The sequence below is a fragment of the Diorhabda sublineata genome, chromosome X (genome assembly GCF_026230105.1).
Source record: "Diorhabda sublineata isolate icDioSubl1.1 chromosome X, icDioSubl1.1, whole genome shotgun sequence".
NCBI lineage: Eukaryota > Metazoa > Arthropoda > Insecta > Coleoptera > Chrysomelidae > Diorhabda > Diorhabda sublineata.
Genome location: NC_079485.1, coordinates 39,122,324 through 39,143,588, shown reverse-complemented (window position 1 = coordinate 39,143,588; position 21,265 = coordinate 39,122,324). Strand labels below are relative to the sequence as shown.

Sequence of the window (21,265 nt, the reverse complement as noted above, 5' to 3'; positions counted from 1 at the left end):
AAGACAAAATCAATGGTTACTTCCAAGACACCGATCAGATGTAAGCTTGTGGTGGATAACAAAATAATAGACCAGGAAATGAAATTTAAATATCTGGACACGGGGACGTGGAGACGGAAGTAAGAAACCAAGCTACAAGAGCAGCAGCATACCTAAATGACACAATCTGGCGAAATAAATACATTCGAACTGAAGCAAAAGCCCGCATATACAAGACCGCAATCAGACCTATATTATCCTATATTATCCTATCCGACCTGAGACCTCTAAAACGAAACGGATATTGGAGACTACAGAAATGAAAATAGTTCGAAGAATAGCGGGAAGAACACTAATGGATAGAGAAAGGAGTGAAAACATAAGACGAACATGCGAGATAGATAATATCAATGACTGGGTACTGGATAGAAAGATAAAATGGAATGAGCACATTGACCGCATGACGGAAGAACGAATTGTGAAAATATCAAGGGACAAATCACCAGCAGGACAAAGAAGCCTTGGAAGACCTAGGAAAAGATGGAGTGACAACCTCCCAGGTGACTGAGCAGAGGCAATGACGTGAAGAAAAACAGGCAATAATACCTATACACAGCAGGAAGAAGAATAAGAAGAAAATGTGACACTAGTTGTACCTATAAGATAATGTTCAATTGTATATACATGAAAGATTATAAAACATTGAAATACATATAGGGTGTTTTTAAAATCGTTCAACCAAATTCAGTAAGTGATTACCCATATGAAATTATGGTGGATTTTCCCATAACAAAATTAATTCGTCCACCCAAATCGGCGTTAAATTACCTCTACAATGTAGTGAGTAACATTGAGTTTCTTTGGTTTTTCTTCAAATTAATGTGAATAAATGAATTCAAAATTAGATTAACTCAGTGCAATCTAAAAGGTCTAGCAACCGTTATATTCTAAGCAACCCTGTAATATTATAAAAAGGGCCTAACTCTTACCCTAAGCCCAACCATAGTTATAGATTTTCATATATTTTGTTTATTTTTTTTGCTTTGGAAATTGAAAATTGTTTTATTAAATATTCTCATCAATGAAATAGAATATGCATATGCATACATGCACATAAGGTGATTTTAATCTATTGTTTTATGAATACACTATGATCTTAGGTAATATATGATGTTTGTAAAACAGCAATCGTATACCTAGGTGATTCATTGTCAAGATTTTTCTGAAAATGGACATAATTGAGTATCGAGCTGTCATCAAATATTTGTTTTTGAAAGGCCAATACGTCGACGCAAATAAAAGAGGAGCGAGATTTGTGTACAGAGACCTCGCACTATCATTTACAACCGTAAATTTTTTAGTAGCTCCAATCAAATGTTGCTGTATCAGCTTGAATGACGCCACGTGTTTAAGGACGGCCAAAACCTGTGACAAATAATGATGATTACGGTTTGAGAGAGAAAAGGTTATTGGCATATGAAAAGAACGAATTTACCATATTCTAACTGAGAAATAATGTAAACTTAAGCTATCCGCCGTTGCCGCGTTTGCTCACTTTGGACAAAAGTACATTCGTATGAACATTTCCCAGGCTATATTGACGCGGCTTCAGCAAAATTAATTAGATTTTTTGCATTGATTCATATCTGTAGAAAAAACCTGCACGTAGTAGGACAATCCTGAAACGAAAAAACAACTAAGACAGTGGATTGCGGATCTGCCTGCTAAAATTATTTCATCGGGCGGAAAAGTATTGGCGACCATTTTTTGGAATAGTTATAGAATTGTGTTTATCGACTATCTTCAAACAGGTAAAACGATAACAGGAGAGTTTTACAAAACATTGCTTCAAAACTTAAAGGGATAAATTGCAAAACGCGACACACATTTGAAGAAAAATAAAATGGTATTTTTTCAGGGCAAAGCACATTCTCACACTTCGGTGATCGCCATGGTTGAAATTCCCGATTTGCGACTTGTCCCAGGGCCGGATTAAGCTAGGGGCTATAGCCCCGGGCCCTAGGTCCAAGAGGGCCCCATCATTTAGAAAACATTCTTGTATTTTTTGATGTGTTGATACCACAAATCTAACGTATTGATATTATTTTGTGAATTTTTTCGGGTTTTCAAATTCCTTAAGGGGGCCCCGTCATTATTTTAGCCCCGGGTCTTATAAATCTTAATCCGGCCCTGACTTGTCCTGTTTCATAACCTTAAAGCTTTGCTTGTGGGACAGCGATTCTCATAAGTTGAGGAGGTTTTCGAAAACGTAAACGGCACTATCATTTGAGGATCCAAAAGGTTTATATATTTATAATATTTCAAGAAGAAACGTTAGTATTTTATCTCCATAAACCCACGATAATTGTCTATATACCGTATATTTGATTGAAATAGGACACCGAAACTAATATAAAATATTGACACTTACTTCATTTCAGAAAACAAATTCGAAGATATCTTTGTAGATATAATTTTCAACTTTTTACAAATTTTATCTCTATGCCTGGATAATTGTTCCAATAACCTAAATGACTCAAAAATACGAACCTTAATCAACGTCCTACAATCACTACAAGAAAACAGACCGACAGAGAAAGAGATATAGAGGGAGAGGGAGAGCGAAACTCATAAAAAATCGAAAAGGCTGCTAATTAACTAATGAAATATAGACTCTATAACTGAGTTATCGTAAGTTCTCAATTATTGTTATCTAAATACTTTTCATATCATGTATATATCTACCGAATAACGTTACAAATCATTTCATTATGGCGAAATATTCAGTCGAAGTATTACTCATTAAATATCAAGGATCAGTCAGACATTTTTAACGTAAGATGGAGATAGATTAATTTAAATTCATTTCAAGAATAATGATATTGAAAAGTGATAAATGGAATGGAAAAATACATGGAATGGAATCAGGTGACAGGTACGTGTTCTAAATGAATAATTGCTTCATTAGAGCTTCCAATTCAAAAAATTCGAATATGCTTAATACCAAAATTCCTTATAATAGATGTGGAAGAGGAAACAAAGTTCTCATTAAAATTGTTCGAAAGACATTATAATATAATATAAGAATTATTGGAAACAAGATAATGAAAAAATAATATTGATATTACCGATTTTAAGAATAAAACAATACCTGGAAATTTTGTTAAGGAAATGCGTTGCGATCTAATAGTATAATTTGCTTGAATAATATTCTGTACCTGAGAATCTTTTGTTGAAAGTCGACTGCTTCTTATTTGAATAAACCAAAAACGTAGTTCGTTCGCTGTTTCAAATTATATTTATTTAATACGGAGTCTTTCAATGCCGAGAAAATTCCAAACTTATACCTGATTACACCAAACCTTATTTCAGAGTGTACCATTACTACAATCCCGACATCTCACCGTTTTTCCTTCTAAATCCACCGAGATAGTAATCAAGTAACCGTAGAAAAACTATCTCAAGTCGTAATTGAATGGCAGCTTGCAATAGTAGAAGTTTTGGACGTTGAGGTGCAGACTTGACACACGGTTGCCGGATTTGCAGTATCGATAGGTAGATTTTTCAGCTACTTAAATCTTCAATCTAGTTTATGCATTCTGATAAAAAGATAAAACATCTTAGAAATACATGTAAATAGAATAACAATTGTTTTCGATGATATATGAGAAACTTCTGTTATAGTCTATTTCAGAGAGGTGTAGATTAATAAAATGGGGAATTCCGTCCAGTTCGGCTTAATTTCGGTGTCGGCCTATGTGTAGATTGTATAAAATATGATTACCCGAAATTTACTGTACAAGAAACTGTCGACCGATGCTCCCGAATGACTGGATAACTAAAATACTTTCATGGACCACTTTATGGATTTTGCCTAGGAAAAGCATAACCGTAAAGCACTTTTACTGGAAAGCGATGAAATTGTTTGCTGGTGACGAAAATACTTAAGAAGTATAAAGCAGTATAGAACAGAGTAGAAGAAAATCTTTTATCTTGATGAGACGTGGATTAATGAAGGTTATACAGTACCAAAAATGTGACAAGACAAAAATATAACCAGTGCTCGCCAAGATTTCATGGAAAGCCTATCAACGGGTATTAAGATGCCTTCAGATAATAATCATCCATATTGGAAGCGAAGAGAGATTTTTAAAACAGGGTTTGCTAACCTTTCAGTCGTGCCATACGGGAGATGACCACGAGGACATGGCTTCGGATGTTTTTTAGACTATTTTGGTGAAATGATAAAATATCTTCTGGCTGATTCAGTAGTAGTTATGGATAACGCAAGTTATCATTCTCGACGCATAGAGAAGACTTCAACTTCATCTTGGAGGAAACAAGAAATTATTGACTGGTTAACCACAAAAAGTATTGATTTTGAAGATGATTTGATAAAAAAAGAGCTATAGCTATAGCAAATTTACACAAACATCGTTTTATGAAGTATGCCGTGGAAGATATAGCAGAAAAACTTATATGGGCGCAAGTGAAATAGTTTGTAGCAAGACACAACACGACATTCAAAATGAAAGACGTTAAGCTACAGTTTGATCAAACCATTAAGGAGGTGACACCAGAGAACTGTTGAAAAGCAGTCCAGCATGTCATTAAAGAAGATGAGAAAATTCCTGAGATGACGAAGAATATTATGATTTTTTATAATTTAATTTCTGTATAATGTATTTTTTGTATAATGTTCAATAAAAAATAAGTGTACCTAATACTATGTACATAATGCCTAATTTTTATTCTGTTAAAATAAAATTCTTTCCTTTTTACGAGTATCTTACCGGCACACTATTTTCAGTGTTTGTGAGTGGATAACAATAAGCTAAACCCATATATTGACCTCAACCCGGGTGGTACTACCTACACTTGATAAAAAGAAAGAACTTGAACAATGCAATCAATGCCAAACTATGAAAGTGGCTCAAATATTCGTTGAGTCACTCTGTGCTCCCTTTGTATACCTAATGAGATTTTATTACTCCATACCTTTCTGAAATAAACTAAATTTTTAAAAATTGGAGAGTTACCAATTAATATACTTGAAAAGCTCCCCGCTAGAAAAATTGTTAAATGAGCCAAACATATTTGTCTATGTTATAAAAAAACTTTCAATATTGTGTTGTAATTTTGAATTTCCTGGTTGAACAACACTCGATTAGTTTTAAAGGTATAAAAAATAAACAGTAATTATAATCACGATAAATCTTAACGTATACATACAGGTTTCTTTGACTCTGTGAATGAAACTGTCATATTCAATCACTTTCAAATTAATTCAACTTCATTTTTAGTAATAAAATTGTTTACAAAATCATGAGAGAGTTCGAGTCGACGGTACACTTTTTTGTATCTGCTCTCTTCCCTATTCATATCCCTGACTTTATATGCGGGATTACTTTTGATTCCTGATAACGTCACGGATTTTTCTCATCCTTTCTACAGCGGAGTATTTATGACTGTGACCCAAAAAACTGAATTTTTCATAATCACGGCATGTTCATATCAGTAAATTCGGATTGAAAATATAGCTCCCATTAGATACAACTTAACCACTGAATGTAGTTTGTTAACCAACGATTATTATTTCCATCGTAAAAACTATAGACAAATTTAGTATTTGTATGACCAGTAGGTAAAGAGTATGGCATAATTTTCCGTTGTTGGGCATACGCATTGACGAAATATAAATGAAATAAATAATCGCAGTACATCCTTTTCCATAGTATTAAAATAAGCTCTGTTTTCCGCTATCATAATCACTTCCGATAAGTCATCTTCAATTTGTTTGGAAATGGTCCCATCACACATGAATTCAATCTCCTTTCTGTAAACTACAGTTTTTAGAATTGATTTTATATGTTTAAATATGCTTTGAAGACTCATACCCAACTGAGATATAGAATTTCAATTTATTTTTCTCTGGACGTTTCACTAGTGTCCTTTATCTTTGTCTATCACGAGCTATCTAAATCCATTTCTTCACTCTATTCTTTTCCAAATCCGTTTTGACCCTATCTAACCATTTCTTTTTCGTACTATTTTCCCATCTTCTGTCCCGTCTCTCTTGATAAAGAATTTAACCACCATGTCTCTCTACTGGTAATAACATTTTTTTCTTTGTGCTTTTATTTGATGAGGTATGTTCGAATAAGCATAGGCCACTAATTTCTTTTCTTAAACTCCACTTTAACTTTTCTGCTACTGAAAGTAAAATCCTAATTTTAGTCCGAAATGCTCATTTTTATTCATGTGTGCTGTTAGTTAAATTAATTAGTCAGTTAAATTATTCCATTGAATATTGAAGTGCACCTCGCAGACATTTCTCAATATTCAAAAAAGAAACAAATTGAAAAACATTTATCAAAGGTGGGTAGTTATTCCTTTACATAGTAATGTCACTTGAAATATGATACCGTTGTAAAATGTATTGGAAAAATTCCTCTAATTTACAATTTATTATTACATGAGGTGAGCTGTGATAAAATTGCTTTCTATCTTGGGTATTCCATCCATAAATAGTAAATTATAGTATGAGCTCAACTGATAAAATAATACTGAAAAAGCTTAGGCGGATAATTCCCTTGAGTCATCAAAGACCTCAGATGGCTTGGAATTATTAAGTAATCCACTATTACCGGGGACGCAATATATCTATTGTGAGAGCTACTGTAAGAATTAACTAATGCTAATAATAGAAAAGTTGGATTAAAATAAATTGATGAATGTATTTCTGAACAGAAAATTATGAAACAAATATGAATACACATGTTAAACATGTAGCTTCTGTTCCATTTCTTAATGATTTTATTGTTGTTGATTCACACTGTGAATCAACAATTGCCCAATTCCTCCTTTTTCTATTCTCTTGATATCGTCCCATATTTGCTTTTTATTTTCTATGTATTATATGCTCTTTTAGTTTATCTTATTATCATGGTTTTTGTTTCTTCTCTGTATATACCTATTAAGTTTTTCTGGTGCCTTTTCTCCATTCTCCAGATTTTTTTCCAAGAAATTCCGAATCCAGGATGCATCTCTTGTTTATTTCGTATGTAGTTTTTAATGGGTATAATTGCTTTTGTTTTGAATTTTTACACAATTGGGAATATATTTATAGATAAAACTTTCAACAGTTAACATGGAGGCATATAAATTAGTATAGTGACGTTGCAGTATTTTGTAAAACCAATCTCCCAACCAAACAAAGTTAGGTGATTGTTTTAAAATCTATCAATCTACAATTTGAAACACAAGCATGATTCAAACTTCTATTAAAAAATCAAAAGGATTGAAACATTTCTGTTAAATGTTTATTATTGCAAATGCTCTAATTTAACACATTACAATACAGTTAGTTAACATATTTTGTTTCAAAGAATTCTCCAAAGTATGTTTTTAAATAAGAAGGCTAATATCAACCGTTAATTTTCCATATTCACATCTATTTTTGAAAAGTTTCAACTCCTATAGGAAGCATTGGCAACATTGTTGTGCGCGGAATTCGGTAGAAGTGAGTTTCAACTACAAGGAAAATCTCATCGCTGAGGGTCCGTCAGTTTTCCAGTACCGGCAAGAGTATAAGTGTCTGATTTTACTCCGGTTGAAAAAAATAACACGCGTCGTAAGTTTTAGAAAGTTTGCAGAACAATTTTTGTTGTTTTTTTTTTATGTGAAGAATTTTGTGAAATTTGATGTATACGTTGTGTTAAACAGAATTTTAAGGTGAGTTTTTATCCAGTTTTTTTCATGTTTTCATCGGTAGAAAGACATGTTATTAGTTCTGAAGAAGTCAAGAAGTCACTTTAGATATGCAGTCAATAATAGAAACGTGGTAATGAAATTAATGAACCGAATTTTAATAAACTAATTTGCACCTGTGAGGTCAATGTGGTTACGATATGAAGCAGTACTATTTTTTTTTATTAGAAATAAAATTGGCTTCGGTGATCTAGTGAACATGTTTAGGTATTTGTGAAAAAAAACCTCATATCAATTTTTAATCTTTGGTTTGAGAATATGAAATTGTGAGAAAAATACACTAGTAACAATGATCAGAATAGTTTCTCTATTGCATTCAAATATTACCTTGAATTAATATATGGATACATACAAAAATTGATAATAACATGAATCCGTATTAGTACGTGTGTAATAACAGGTGAGGTTTACTCTTATTAACTCAATCTCAAGAACTGGATATATATTTATATCTCTCTTTAACTGTACTAGTAAGTTTAGAGCAAATAAAAAATAACACAGAAATAGCAAATAGCCCAATGAACAAATTTAGAATAAAAAGTATATTGAATATAGAAAAGCTATAACCAAACCGGAAAAAAGTCAATAGCCAGGTGCAGGAGTATAGCTTGCATGGAATATTATAAGAGTCCTAAGCAAGATAAATTCATGATGGTTCAAATATCTGTATTAATATCTAGTTCAAAAGTCGTTATTAATTCGATTGAGCAGTCGTGCCGAAAACCATGTGTGATGAATAACAGGAGCAACGTATCAATCTCAAATTTCTCGTTAAATTGAGAAAAACTTCGACTGAGTGCTATAAATTGTTGAAAGGGACCTATGGGGAAAATTCTCTATCTCGTGCGTGTGTTTTTGGGTAGTATAAGCGTTTTAGTGAGGGCAGAGAGAGCGCTGAAGATGACCAGCACCCAGGTCGCCCTATGACTGTTTCAACTCCGGAAACAGTGACCAAAATCAACCAAATTGTGCGTGCAGATCGTCGAATGAGCATCCGGATGATTGCCGAGGCTGTAAGCACCGATAAAGAAACAGTTAGAAAAATTTTACACGAGGAATTACACATGATAAAAGTCTGTTAGAAGTTGGAGCCAAAAAATCTGACTCCTGACCAAAAGCTCTTGCGTCAACGGGTCTGCTCAGATTTTCTTGGAAGGTTAGAAAAAGATCTGCTTTAAAAGGGACTCGATTTGAGTAGCAGGAAGCGGTAAAGCAAAAAACGGCAGAGCTTCTAAAGGCACTCACCAAAGAAGACTTCCAGCACTGCTTCGATCAATGGAAAAAATGTATGGAAAGATATGTGGCGAGGAGAGGGGAGCATTCGTATTGAGAATAATTTTTATAATAAAACCCATTTTCGTAATCAGTCAGAACCATTTCTAAAAATTCTCTTTTTCGTATATAAGATTCCCTTTCAAGAATTCTTGAATCTTTATAATTGAATGTATGCTCTTTTGATATTTCGTGGTTCGCTAATGCAGTTGTATTGATGACCTTTTAGTTTATATAGTGGATAGCGTATGGATATTCAGTTTGTTTTTGTTTTGTTTTGTATTCGATTAAAGTATCTATTTATTTTTTTCTTGAATATGTTGTTTATAATATTTTTAATATTTTCTTTCAATGCAGTTTGTTCTTATTGAATAGCTAAGCATCTAAATTCAAGATCAGATTAGATATTAAATAATAGCTTTAACTGCTTCCATAGTCTGTGTTTTTTCCCGAAAAAGTGTTGTATGAGAAATTAGGTCTTGTTCTCCAATAGGGCTCTATTATACCGTAGTAACTTAATCAAGACGAGGTATTATGCAATTATTCTTGGAAAACTAATCCCCAAGATTACATATCTGTATTTATAGAGGACAAGAAATTGCTGGTCATTAATCAAGCTTACAATTTACTATTTAATATGAATGAATTATGCAGAATAATAATATCCTCAATTATTAAATGATATTTGGTTTCATAGTTCACTCTAATTAATAGAATACATTAGCACAAAATAATTTTTCTGTTTCATTCCTGCCCCGAAATAATAGAAAAATAGTTATATCGCAAGATATATGAATATTCCCCTGAATTATACAACGTTTTTCGAAAAGCTACAGTTATATTTTATTAAATTTAACAATTCCATATAACATAAACAAATTATAATTTTCAGTTTGTCTTATATGGATACAAGTACGATACCGTGCAACCATCAATGTGATTTGAATTGAATGTGCTTTTCATGCTAATTATATAGTTCGAAGTTCGACCAGTTATGATATAACTAAGCTGCAATTTCTGTAAATTCTGATGATATTTATACTTAACAGACTGTTCACACTACCAGTTTACCAACATTCACAATAATAATGTATATTTTTAATAAAGTCTGTTGTATAAAATGAAAAAAATGTTTATTTTCACATCACAGACGATAACTTGGTTTCGAAAAGCGCGCCAGTCAGTATATGTGAGGATCAGAAGTAAGAAAAGGGCTAAGCTGAAAAATTATTGAACAGAGGAATTGGAAGATAACCTCCACGTAGCATATTAATAGACTCTTTATTCGCAACTAGATGTAAAATACATTATTTTTCTTACGCCTAAATATGCTACGATGAAGAAACAGAAATAGCACAAGAATAAAAATATAAAACAAAAAAAGGAAACGAGCTAAGTGCCAAAACATCATTGGGTTCATTTAGCATAAAATACTTGATGTTATCGATCTTGTAGGTAAGGTATAATTGATTTAAGAGTTCGCTGCCTGACTTTTTTCAGTCTTTGCATTTATCGCAATTTAACGAGTAACTTTTACGACAGGTATAACTTCTAGGTGCTCTAAATGAAACATTTGGAAAATTTTCTTAGAATAATTTTCTGTAAAACCCAAGTGACCGAACTGTGAGGATATTTCTGTATAAATGCTTTACGGTTTACATCCAAATCTGCGCTCATATACTACGTTGTAATTTTGGCATGAGAATAATGGAACTGCTCTCAGGGTATGCTATTAATGTGCTCGACAAACTTTTTATGTAAGTGCTAACATCTTTGTAATCTACATATGTATAAAAGTGGATTTACAATGAACCGCAATATTATCCTCTCCATCCTGGAGATTGAAGTGGATAATAATTTGGTGATAGCGTTAAGTCCATGATATATGTCAAGTTTGTAATATTTGCATTTACATGTTACCTGCATAAAACAATACAGTTTTTAGAGTTTGTACAGGATATGCGCCTTGTATACCATACGGGCAAAAGAATCCGACACTAAACACATTTATCTATAAACATGGCAATCTAACCATTTTTTATGAAATGAAGGTACCAGAAACCAGAACCAAAAATACATTTATCTAATTCCGCAATCAAATGTGACACTTTAAGTCACTCCTTGACTGTCAATTAACTCATTATTTTATTTCAATAGTAATTTAAGATCTATACATATTGAAAACAACATGATTAAAGACACAGTTATTTGAAGTAAGTCAATTTTCTGGGTGAATATTTTCTTGAACTTCTTTTCAAATGCTAATTTCATTTGAAGCTGTGATATCTAAATCAGAAATTCTTCTCTTAACATAGGCTTTGGCTACACTGTTGGATTTCCATTCTCCGTGTTGCCTTATTTTCATAATGTCCGCTCGTGAGTCTGTCAGGAGAGACCCTGACGAACGTCTGTAACAACGTCATGTGTATCATTTAGCATTAGGTAGAACCAGGTACTGAGCAATCTTTGCTGGTAATTTTCAAGTTGTATTTATGCCCACGGGTTGTATGCTAAATTTTCCATTAAAATATTGCTTAAAAATGTGCCATGGTTTACAGCTGGAGCTCTAATGCTCTATACATTTTGACATCAAAATTGACATCAAAAATATTTCTAGCAGTGACCACAAATTCTTGAATAACGTTTGTTTCGGTTCCTGGAATTGTAATTTTAATAATATCAATCAAATACGTCTCCTTCTGGTAGGAACGTTAGTTCAGCCGCAATCCCTATTATCATTGCGACCTAAGGAACTGATTTATTTAATAATAAATAAAAGTCCACAAATTCGACGCCTTTATTGTTTTTTAATTCTCAAAATAAGAAAGTACCTTTTCGTTGATTTTATATTTTCCAAATCAAATTTCTGGTAGGCAAGGTCGTATCTACTTCTTGATTTTTTAGGTATTTGACTACCCACTGCAGTATTTGCAAACTCTTACTTCAAATGGAATGTCAGATTCGCTATCTGAAGACATTTCAAGTAATTACTTCTGACTTGTTTTGACTTGTTCTTTGTTTGCTTTCTTAGTAACAATACTTTTTGCGCTCGTTTTGGCAAATATGACGCTTGTTAAACAATATCGCTCTCTTCATAACTAGTTACGTGAATATTTTTATAGGTTTGGCTAATATGTGGTCATTCATTTGAAACGACTGAAAATATTTCAAGCTCATTAATAAACACTTCCTAAAGGGCCCATGACTATTACCATCATAAAATGTTACAGATTTCAAGAAATACTTTTTAAAAAATTGATGTTGAACTTTTTCCATACATAAATTTTACAGTTCAATTATTTGGCATTAATAATTAATAATTCTGTATTTTTCACCGATATAAATAATTTTCAGTTGGGCCTGTTTCATTTGCCAAGAAATACAATCTAATTAATAAACTTACAAGGACACTATTCGACAATAGACACAGTGGAGTTGATAAATAATACCTAGTAGGCTAACTTTACACATTAAGGTTTTAACTTCCCTAGAGTATTTTATTCCTCTAATTTGTTTCTGTTGATCAATTATTTCCTACTTATTCCATACCAATAGCCTTCTATCACGCAACTTGTGCATTAACAAGTTCTATCTTCATGCTTTAACGGAAATGAGTTTTAGTTCTGGAGCTTATCAAACATTATTCATTTTCATTGAAATTAAAATTTAATGGCGCTTACTGTCATCTTTGATACACTTCTTTACTCTCATAATTGTTCTAAATGTTGAAGGATATAGTGACCTATTAATCAGATTCTATAGCAAAATCTAACCAACACAGTAAAACTTCAAAAGTTCATAAGCTGATAAAAACGAAAGCATGAGCTAAAAGTATGATCGTAATGCATTATTTGAAAATTCACGCGATCCCACATCAAAAGGACACAACAGTCGCGGAGGTATTAGCGAAGGAATTTATCAGCCGATATGATGTACCCATGGAAGTCCATAGCGATCAATGAAGAACTTTAAAGAGCCATGACAAGCTGGGGATGAAGAAGACCAGGACAGAGCTGGACCTTTCCTACGTAGATTTTATGGTTTTGTATGGAGGGTACTCGTAAAGCTAGATATGTAGTCACCGCAGAACAACGACAAGATTTGTTCACAAGACAAGACACTAAGACTCAAACACAATTTGCGTACATCTTCTACTTCGTAACCAAAAACGAATTTCAAGATCTATCAATCTACCGCAATGTATGGAAAGCCGTTCAAAGCCTCCAAGACCATGTGTTAGAATTCAAGGTGAACAACATGGCTATGGCTAAGATAGCGAGTAACCTGTTGGATTGACGAGTCATCAGGAACATGGTGGAGGAGATCATCAAACATACTGCATATTAATTTGTAGCTTTATACTAGCCTTGTTAATTTCATAATTCGGGAAAGTGCACAAATGGGTCTAGTTGTCTATTGAATTATCCAGTCTCGGTCATACAGGAGTTATTCAGAAGGAACTTCTTTCTAAGGAGGGGGTTAAGTTATAAACTGGATCACTGATATAGACCGTTCAATACGTTGCTGTAGCTAAAGTTTAGTGGACTGTATTGGCTATTTGTATTTACATTATGATTTTTCGTGTTCTATTCACATTGTTTTTGTGACTGTCTGTGAAGGTTTTTTTATTTGTTTTCGGTAAAATTGACTTTTCCAGAAAATCGAAGATTTTATTATGTGATGATAGTATAATATAAAAACGAATCTCTAACAGCAGAACAAATTGTTGTCATGGTGAATACATTGGAATGGTGAAAAGTAAACCATACGGTATATTGAAATAAATGAGATGATAGGTCTTAGTAAATAGTTTAGTGATAAGTGTTAGTGAATAGTTCAGTGATAAGTGTTAGTGAATAATTAGTGTATAGGTAAATTACGTAAGTGTGTATAAATTCACCCCACCGTTATGTGATTTAAAACTGTTTAGATAAATAAGAAGAGCATTAAAATACAAAAATAACATCTTTCCTTTGGTCATTTCTTTCTCTTTCTCCCTATTCTTCTCTGCATTCGTGTTACACATTATCACAGATTCTATATGAAAGTTTCCTTAAGCTCTAATTATTTCTCACATATATAAAATAATACTTTTCATCATATTAATCCATTATTTTAGCTTAATTGAATATCAAAAGTCGTTATAATCATGTGTGATTTGCTTTAAAAGCCGATGTAATAAAATATCCTTCAACAAACTGGTTGTTCATATCATCGATAATAAAAGAATTCATAGATATTCTCAAATTATTCCGAAAACATATCAATACCGGGTTGTTTTTCAATATTCTTTGGACATAAATTTTACCTATCGCCAAGTACACTCACAAGAGTTTAACAGGGAGATTTTTCATTTCACATAACATGAATAGTGGGAGACTAAATAATTAATATTGGACTTTAGAACTTCAAAGTTTAAAAAGTTTTTCAGGAACTTTGAGATGACAATTCGCGGAAAATTACGAAATTATTTTGACGATAATTTAAGAATACTTGAGCTTTTATTTATAGAAACTAATACTCTTTTATAAAATATGATTATGGCTGGCGTAATAATGCTACAATAATTTATTTTTTTCAGTTAATTAATGAAATTCCTTACCTGCAAGGTATAGAATATCAAATTTTTAACGTATAACATGCTTAATCGTTAACCGTAAATGACTCTGACTAGACTCAAGTCTAGTTTGAATCATTTGCACTTTGCGCGTTGTGATTGCTGCGCTGCTTTCTGAATAAGTGATCACAACGATAATACTCACATGATTATTCGCTTCTTCATTGCCATTGTTATGGCTATGGCGATATTTGTTTTTATTGGTATCATAAGATAAAATTGTTTGAAGTAATAATACCACTTCAAAATAAGTTAAAATTCTGGTTTTGAGAATGAAAAAGGAATTAATTAATTTGGAGGTATAAAATAGAGCTTGCAGAGGGAAACTGTGTAAGTTGGGTCGTCAAGACCGTGGCATCAACTCCAGCTGGTGGTTTAGAAGCTCTATGTAAAATAATTTTAATTTATATACAGGGTTCTTTTTAATTTTTGTGATACTTATAGAATAATTCATATCACATCCAAGAGAAATAATGACAGAACAGCATCGTGAAGCACAGAATGTATTATTTATAGTAGATGGAACTGTAAATTAAAATTTTTCTTTCGATTTTTTATTAAAAATTTCAAATCAATGCCATTTGGTGAAGATAGTGTTTGTGAATGTTTTTGATAGTTCGTCATAAAATCTTGGCTTTGCATTATCTTGATAAATAATAACGGTCATTCCGTTAAATTTCACTAAAAAGCTTTTTGAGCTAAATCTATTCTTCTTTTTGGCTGAAAGCATTTTCCTACTACTTCTCTAGTATATTTTTGTTTTGCCTTATATTGTTTCAGCTTCGCAAGCTTCTGGAAGTTTCCTCTGTTTTATATATTTTACTTAGCTGATATCTTATTGAATATGTACCTAGAAAGATACAATTTTTACTCATAATAGGAGAATGATCACTTCCGTAGATATATTATAAATAGCACGATTGTTAGAAAGCCCAACATTGCATAGTCAAATAACATATTAGTATTGAATACCGTATACAAAAGGTATAGTTATTCTTATTCGTTAATTGTAATAATAATTTATCAGTTTTAACCAGCAAATTGAGGAAATATAATAGATATAATGAAAAACAATCTTCTTTACTATTAATAATTGCTTTACCTTCATGTTTTGAGGGAAACTAAAGATTGTTATTGCATTGTTTTCCAGAGATTATTTTTATTTTAATACGATTCAAAGCGGGATTCTGAAATATACTCAGAAGTTGCGTGTTCTATCCTACTAAACCGAATCCAAGTTTTATGAGCATATTGATTTTTACACCCACTTGCTGTTCTAATAATGAGCTTTGTATTAAAACAAGTGTGGCATATGCTTTGAGAAACAAATCAAAATAAAATACTTAGAAATCAGGTCAGTTTATTTTGTTAGTTTTTTTGTTACTAGAAATTCTTGGTTTACAAGGTGCTAATAAGATAATCTGAATCAAAATATGGTAGAGGTTAAGGTTGATTATGACTATGAGATTATGAGATTATTTCCCTCCATATGGGCCAACCAGTATCTACCAACTACACACAAAATTCAGACAATGACGATATTTGTGATATTTTTTATGATTAATTGATTGATTGTTATTGTTAAAATCAGTTCTATGTTATAGATCAAAACTTCGCATTCATGGTTGAATTTGTATAGAAACGACGGCGGTTTGACGAAAGAGTAACTTTTCAATCAGAAAGTTACATTGCTGTCACACATTCTTCTATTCTCTCCTTTTTTTCTTCACACTTAGTGCAGCCAGTTTTCAATGTTTTCAAACCCTCCAAAAAATAAACTTCGGAAAGCTCCTCAAAATACGCGTTTGTCATTGACATTGACTCTTTAATTGTCGGTAATCGCTATCCTCCAAGATATTTTTAAGTTTGTGAACAGAAAGAAAGTTATAATATAGCGGATGAGGAAATGAATCGTAATTCGGTTAATTTTTCTCTAGTTTGGCGCAAAAGTCCGCAATTCAGCGTAATAGGACATAATCATTTTTGCTTTCTTGATTTTACATTCCTAGGATAGACTGGAATTACTGGAATCAGTGTTTACACTGCCAGTAAATCAACACTCGCAAGTACACTGTCTAACGCGCGTTTCGATAACCAAGTTTTCGTCTTCAGATACTGACTTGCAGCCTTTATAAATATTAGTCAAGCTTCAGAAAGAGTCTTTTGTATGAAATGGAAACAGTATTACCATATCACTTTTATGGAATATTATAGTCCGAATTACCTCAAGAAAGCGTATTGGTAGTGTACCTGTTTACCTCAGACTTGCTAACAACACAGTAAACTATAGTCTCTTTACTTCGCAGATAACACAGTAATACTAGCGTCTCACTGCAACTTAGAAACAGCAATCACAAATCTGAAGAATAATTTAAATAAAATTGAAGCATGGCTGAAGAAATGGAAAATGAAAGCCGATGGCAGCTCACAAGAGTAGAGAAATTGAAATAACTGGGTAGATATCTTGACAAAAGACAAACTTTGAAAACACACCTATTCTCCAAGAGATTCACTGGAAATTTTATAGACAATCAAAGCACCATTATCAAATAATATTCTAGTACATGAAACTATTATAAAGTCTATTTGGATATATGGCATACAGTTATGGGATTAACCACCTATACTAATCTAGAAATCTTACATCATCTTACAAAGATTCAAAAATAAGGTTGTAATAATATTAGTTGGTGCTTCAAGGTACGTACTTAATTCCATCATAGAAAGGGACCTACGGCTACCAAGCATTAAAATTGTAGTAAATGTGGTTGCAAATACGTTACTTGAGACGACAGGTATGTAGTGCGCAGTCTAAAATGATTCAATCGGACAGACCTTTGGACAAGGTTCAACCAAGTATTTTTCCATGTAGTCAAAACAGAATAATAATAATATTATTTACAAGATGCTATAGCCGTTTTCAAAGAATCAATTTCTAGGAAGGCTTGTTTGTTTGTTTACATTCTAGAACCCGAATTACCGAGAAATCCGTTTTCTATAAATACGCGCTGGTTTAAGAGCGAGTCAGTCAGTAAATAAAATGATGTCATCTGGAACACATCGGGATATATAAGTAAACGGTGTGTTCAAATGAATTAATATGTTAAGAATTATATAATTGTTTAATAATGATTCCTAGTGTATTGTAGTTGTAAATATTAGTGGTAGTAACTGTTTAAATAAATTAAGTGAGTAATTATAAAACCAGTTAAAATAAATAAGAAAAACATTATAAAAAATAATTTTAGAAACGATATATTATAATGAACATATCTCCTACATGTCACAATTTGTGAAATCTACTATTAACTTGTTTGCAAATGTTGTAGATTGTGAATTCCATGAAATTATTCTCAGAAATGGCCGAATCGAAAGAGGATAATGTTATATTAATCGGTTATTTTCCTTTTGATTCTTAAGAATGTCTTTTTCGTTCTATTCCTCCATCGGCTTTTGTTTTTAATCAATCAATATCAATTAGTTGTTGTAGGATTAGTAGTCACGATAAAAAAATTTTCAACACAGAGCGTGTTTCATTCGAAAAATATAAAGCTGCTAATATCTATCAAATGAGAACGTAGATGAGATAATGTCCGTTATATTCTATACGTATAAACAACAATTGAAAGAATTGTGGGAAAAAATGCATATAGTCCAATGGACGTAGCATAAAGGTTTGCCAAATATACCGTTACAAAAAGACGAAATATAAATCTTTCACTTGACGCAAGTTGTTTCTTCATAGAAAACATGTGTTGTGAATATATACAATTCCCTTCAATTTCTGTTGTATTTCCCAAAGCACCTCTAGAATTTTAGTATTAGTGTTTTACTTTGTACTTCGCTAATCGATTTCACGTCCATTTTACTCATTTTTTACCACTATTTCTTAAATACCATTACATTCCTTCTATTTATTTATATTTGCTAGGTCCAGTAAAAAAAGTCTCCATGAAATAACAAAAGATGATGAATATTTGGATTAGTAACTTCTGGTAATTTAACCTATGCAAAAATGCATCTATACAGAGTTCAGGCGAATGCAAATGGAACAATAGAAATTAGTCATGATTTTTTGAATTTGTTCAAAAAAATTTGAACCGTTTGCAAAAGTTTCCATTGAAAATAAAGTCTAGATTGAGCAGAAAAATTATTTTTTTTAATAGCATACAACTGTGTTATAAACAAAAATTTCTTATCTATTCGTCGTAGAGTCACTTTTTTCTAAATCTTTGACATAAAGTATGAGATTCTATTTTGAGCCATTATATGAAAATAATGCTCGAATGAAGTTCCTTGTTTTAAATTTTCTATTGGTTATGAAATATATTTCGATAACTTATCAAGCGTGAAACATGAAATTATGGGTCAAAATGAGTTAATTTGGAAATACCTGATGGTGGAAGTATCAATATCAATTGAGTTCCAGGATTCATATTTGTCAAAAATATCTATTTATAAAGAAGCAATTCATATAGTGTTTAATACATTTTTTCTCGTTTTATTTTGAAACAACTCGTAGAATTACTTTGTGTACTGTACTGCGTTCTGTGTCTATTATTCCGCTGTCTTAATACGAGGGTGTTTCTACAATACAGCTCTTTCGAAGGAGTCGAAGGAGCAAGAGGTGTAGTTGGACTCAAATTTGGAATGAGAGGCTGTATCGATAAATTTGTAAATATGAAAGTAAAATTAAATGTGATCTTCTCACTTTCAGATAAGCACGCAAATATTCAAATAACCAACCCGCTAGGTATAGGCTGCAAAACCTCAACAATTGGCTACAAAAAAGGAGAGTTATATCGATCAAAGTTTCCTCAATAAAATTACAAAATCGTCTTATCATTAGGACATCAAGCAATACATTCACAAATTTAGATGATTTATAATTCAGAAATTCAATCTTTCTAGTAAACTGACCCTCAATAACGTAACTAATAATCAAATTTCACCAAGCAATGATCAAATCCATAAATTGTTAATAAGATTTTGGAATAAGCAATTTTCTACGCGTACTTCATCATGAAAACAAAACAGAAATCCTGATATATGTTCCCATATTGTTACGAACTCGTCTACTGACGTAGATTATGAAGCCGGTCCTGTTGTTTTATGCTATTTATGTTTTATTTTGTTAATAGAATCTAAGGTTTGGCGGATGCGGTTTTTTTATACTACTGCAATATCTTGATATTGTTTTTTTTTATTATATTTACAGTCTGTTCTAGAAAAGCCAATAATCCCGCACTTAGACTAGTTATACATTTTCCATTCACCCATCCAGAACTTTTTGATTTTTTGATAGTTGATAGAAAAGTGATGAAGATTTGACATTTGAGTACATTTATTTTAATTCCTAAATATCATGATTCAGAGTGGTTGTGAAAACACTAATGCATACAAAATATTAGAAGTATTTTGCCATCGCATTTGTACGTTGTATTTCGGAAGAAATTTTTGAAATAAATGATTATTATCATGATTATTGATTAGAATTTGGGATAAAAACATTATACAATATACTTATTTATAGATTATTTACGCTGTGATTATTAAAAATCTATCGGATAACTTAGAATGCTAGATGAAACATGAAACATATCGAATTAGAACAAAAAATTATGTTCTTGTTTTAGAAAAGTACTAATCTCAGTTTGAGCATGTTTTGATAACTTCTTATCACCGTAAATGATTAATTACGTTCTATGGCAAAGGCTATTTAAAACTTATTTTGAGAGAAGGCGTTATATTATCTATTGTAAAGGGGGAAGTAGGTACTCATTCTGCATGATAAATAGAATATTCCTTTGCAATGAATAATATTTGTGCGTGAGGTTATATTGTAAGATACAATGGGTTATGCAGACATACCTATAATATATACTTAGTTACAAAACAATATGGTTCTGAAAACTAATACTAAATGCTAATCTACTTATCAAAGATTGAACATTTGGGTCGAAAATGATAACCGAGAGTTTTAATGGCTGATATTTGAATGAATCGTCATCGATCAACAGGACAGCGATAAAAAATAGTGAAGACTCCAAATCAAACTTTATAAAAAGACTGCAGAGAAAATGATGACAGTTAATGATGCATGGTAGTCAATCAATTTTTAAATGTTTATGTCTTAGCTTGAAAGGGTTATTTGGAGTGAGATATCATACTTCATAAAACAGCAAATTTTCTATAATATAAAAACTATACGTTCAAGCTTATACCTATATATTATCTACATAACTGTAACTGAGACGAATTTCCAGCCCCCTTTGGGTTTGATTAATTTGTGTTTCAACTTTCTCTCATCACAACTTCATAATAAAATTATGCACGATCTTCATCTGCTCAAATATTTAGGAATGAATCACTCGAGACAGAAGATTGAAGTGGTGGAATAGAGAACGATTTTTTAATAAAAAAATGATGAATTATTTCGGTCACTTCTCTTTTTGATAGTAAAAAATAAGTTTTCATTTGCACTAGTATATTTTATTGAAATGTAAAGCTCTAAAATTAGGAATGAGTAAAATTTATTACCATTGTAGACGAGTAACATCTTCGTATAAATAGATTTCATTTGGCAGTATCGCCATCAACTCAACAATTTGAGAGATTGCTCTAGCA

The 21,265-nt window shown here is 31.9% G+C and overlaps 1 protein-coding gene across 1 annotated transcript in view; it reads left to right on the top strand.

Moving 5' to 3' along the window:
• The first annotated feature begins 7,545 nt into the window (after positions 1-7,545).
• Positions 7,546-21,265, top strand: part of LOC130451359 (suppressor of lurcher protein 1) — a 218,854-nt gene continuing 205,134 nt past the window's right edge. The window contains exon 1 of the mRNA XM_056790332.1: positions 7,546-7,713. The gene's annotated coding sequence lies outside the window, so the exon portion shown is untranslated. The remainder of the gene's footprint in view (positions 7,714-21,265) is intronic.